Source organism: Manis pentadactyla, chromosome 5 (assembly GCF_030020395.1).
Source record: "Manis pentadactyla isolate mManPen7 chromosome 5, mManPen7.hap1, whole genome shotgun sequence".
NCBI lineage: Eukaryota > Metazoa > Chordata > Mammalia > Pholidota > Manidae > Manis > Manis pentadactyla.
The window spans coordinates 7209638-7213163 of record NC_080023.1 but is presented as its reverse complement, the minus strand read 5'-3'; the positions used below and the strand labels follow the sequence as shown (position 1 = coordinate 7213163).

The 3526-nt window shown below is 44.0% G+C and overlaps 1 long non-coding RNA gene across 1 annotated transcript; it reads left to right on the top strand.

Moving 5' to 3' along the window:
- Positions 1 to 1062: 1062 nt before the first annotated feature.
- Positions 1063 to 3210, top strand: LOC130683929 (uncharacterized). The gene is made up of 3 exons (XR_008998062.1): positions 1063 to 1252; positions 1961 to 2042; positions 2566 to 3210. It is a non-coding gene; the product is annotated as an uncharacterized LOC130683929 (long non-coding RNA).
- Positions 3211 to 3526: the final 316 nt, after the last annotated feature.

The following is a 3526-nucleotide window of genomic DNA, read 5'->3' as shown; positions in this document are numbered from 1 at the left end:
GTAAGGACATGGGTACTTCTGTCTATGCCCCCACACACAGGCGAACAAAACCTGCCATTTACTAATAAAATTCTTTCATGAAATACTGCTAATGCCAAAAATATAGAACATCTATAATCACAGGGTGAGAGCAATCCTTTAAATTGATAAAATTATGACTTAAAAATTTATGCATTTTTCTGATTTTGCATCTTTTGTAAAATCTTCGTGGTTCTACACTTGTGTAGACCAAGATTTGAAAATATGTTTCACAAATCTTTTAAACACAAGAATCAAAAACAGGCTTCTCATTATTTAAAGAAAACATATTTTATTAACTCATTCTAATATAAATATTAAGAAAGCAGTCATTGTCCAAATTCGAATCGAATTTTAAAAAACAAAATTTTTAGAATTCCTTGAAGACATGTTTATACTTATGGCCTAACTTTATATTGTACACACACACACAAGATCAAATCACCCAACAATCAATGCCAAAACAAAGCAGCTATGTGAAAGATTATAAATAGAACCCCATTTCACTTTTTATGCCTCATTTCCAGAATTATAACAGATTTTAACCAGAAGAAACAAAAAGCATATGAGTACTAAGAAAAAATAAAAATTTTTAAACTCTGAGTGGGGAAAGATTTTTTAATTAGGAGAGGCAATCCAAAAGCCACACATTTTCAAGTCACGGAATTTGCCAGTCTTTAAACAGAAAAAGAAAAGAAAATCTGTACTAAACTAAAAACAAAGAAACAAGCTGAGGAAAATACTTGCAACCCCTAAGACTTTTAGTTAGTATATAAATAACATCTACAAATCAGTAAGATTATGACCACACAATTCACAGAAAACTAAATGCAGATAGTTTTTAATTGTATAGAAAATGCTAAGCCAGGAGAAATCCTGAGTAATCATGGAACCCAGGTGATTCACTTGAACACCTTCTAATATTTCCTTGTTCCCTTGTAACTGGCCAGACAGGTACAGCAGCCACAAACTGCACGATGATTAGCTAGAGTTAAAGATCTGAGACACGCCACAGCAGGTGGAACGGAGCCCTGTGGAGGTGCCAACCAGGGTGACAGAATTCAGGATGGACACAGCAAAGAAAGAAGGATAGTTGCAGCCCAGGCTGCAGCTGTAGCAACAAAGCCTGCCTGCCCTGGATCCCAGCAACCTCCCTTTTCTACATTTCCCCGGAATGAGAGACAGCCGTGGGAACCAGAGAGGGGATGCTCCCACACTTATGTGGCGGCTGGAGGTATGGGGCCGAGGAGTAGCTCCTTGGGACCACAGGTCTCTTGGATCCGCCACAGTCAAGGGAATGCAGGAGCTGCTATCCTGGGGGATCTGCCGCCACGAGGCCCGGCTGCCACAGCCGATGACTGAGCGAGGAAGCGATACTGATCCCAGACGCTGAGTCCTCTGATGGCTGCCTTTGTCTCGAGGGCACCCCGTGACTCGCCTAGACTGTCCTGGTCAGACTTTCAAGCACAGTCTGATGCCTCTCCTCTGCCTCCTCCCTGTTCCCATGCCCTCCAATAACTTTCTTGCTCCTTTAATCTCTCAGAGGACCCAGCAGACACAGTAAACTGGAAAAACAGCAGGAAAAAAATCCCAAGGATTATGCATTCCCAATCCTTAGCTCGTTTTAGCCACATCCCATACTCCTTCCCATAGAAAAGGCTCTTTACTGAGCCCTGGGCCAGCTCATTAGCTTTCCAAGGACTATAGAAACCATTTGCAGTGGGACTCGATGACCTGGTGGCACAGAATCCCATACACCAGGGCTTATCTGGACTCCCTAATGTGGATATTTCCTTTCATATGCATGTGCTTGGGGCTAAGACAGGATTAGAATGCCCATTTTGAGACAGGCATTTTACATGAATTTTTTGTTATATATCACACCTGTAAAAAGTGGATAAAACATCCATATAGTTTAAAAATGAAATCCTAACTTTGGCAGCAAGTATACAGGCAGAGGAGAAACCTCATGGAATCGAAGCCCCCCGAGAAGTGGACCTGAGATACTGCGAGGATCATTCCAGGTAAGCCAGGAGGAAAGGTGTCCGTATGTGCACGCACCCAGCTACAACTCTGCCTGAGGCTTCGGCTGGGAGAGCTCTGGCTGTGTGCCGCTTGCTTTCTCTACCTGGAGGACCTCTGGAGGGTTTCCAGGGACAAGAATGAATTGGTCTTGGCCACACAGTGGCATCAGGGTCCTAAGGGGAAAGTTGATCCTTCCCTCAGGGCTCTCCCTGAGGAAGCCAGGAGTGCCCCCGGCTGCCCACTGGCCCACTGCTCCCCCAGCACCCTCCTGCCTGCCCCAAGCCCGTGAAAGACTCTGCAGGTAGAACTCTGAGGACCCCACCAGGCATCTCCCCTGGAAAGCATGTGGGAAGAAGTTGGCAGATAAGATTTAAGGTATTTTATACAGAATTAGCCCCTTCCAGTGTAAAAATAGGTAAGATAAACCTTCCCCCCTGACACAAAATAAGGTTAAACAAGGAACTATTTCTATTGAGAGTAACTACAACTATAAGACAATTCATATTCAATATCTTTTGATAGGTACACATCCCTTAAAGTGATGGAAGAGATTCTCTACATGAAAAAAGTTACATCTGCCGGGAGCCATGCTACTCAAGCTGTGTAGCGAAGCTCAGGCAGGAGGAGACCCCCCACAAAGCAGGGGCCTTCGCAGCTGGCTCCCCCTATTGCCTACCTTGATTTTGTTATTCTCCATTGTACTATTGGCTTTGCTTTTTGCTTGCATTTTTTGCCAAAGACTAAGCTAACCTTTGATAAGAAGCATGGAAAGGAGGAGAACAAACTTCCCAGAAGCTTTTCAGGCCAGCGCTCCTGAAGAATGGAACACGCAGGGGCCAGACGGCGATCTCGGCAGAGAATACCAAAACCTGCAGGTAGCTAGTCAGACATTGACCACCCCATCTCCACCTAAGTGGGAATGCCCCCCTTGTTTGCAATGCTAGTGAGATTAGTGATGAAGAGTTTTATAGGAAAATTAGAGAAATAGAGTTATAGGGGAATACTGAATGGAATAACTCTGTCTGACACTTAATCTTCTCATGTTTTCTTCCCTCTGCTATTTCTATAGTTTTTCTTCTTCCTTCCTAATTAAAGCCCTTTACTAAAATTCATGCCTTCTATGTGAAATTACCAAATACCATAATTTTCCAAGAAGTAAAGATACCTCAAGACAAGTGCTGGGCCTGGAAGCCACAGGGCATAAATATGCAAAGAAGTAAAAAGCTAACCTTTTCAAACAATATGGCTTCTCTCTCACTTGCCAACTTTACATTTCCCTGTATGGCCCCGGAAGATGGCTGATTAGCCAGAGACGGGTAAGATTCCTCAAGGGAGGAACAACCTAAGACAGGCACAGTCGCAGGGGGGCCATCAGGTGAGAAAATGGGGGCCAACAGAGGTGAGGCTTAGAACCTCACCCCCCCCAGTGTTGAGAGAAATTGTCTGCACCCGTGGATGTTTTGTTGCCCTTGTCCAGCTTGGA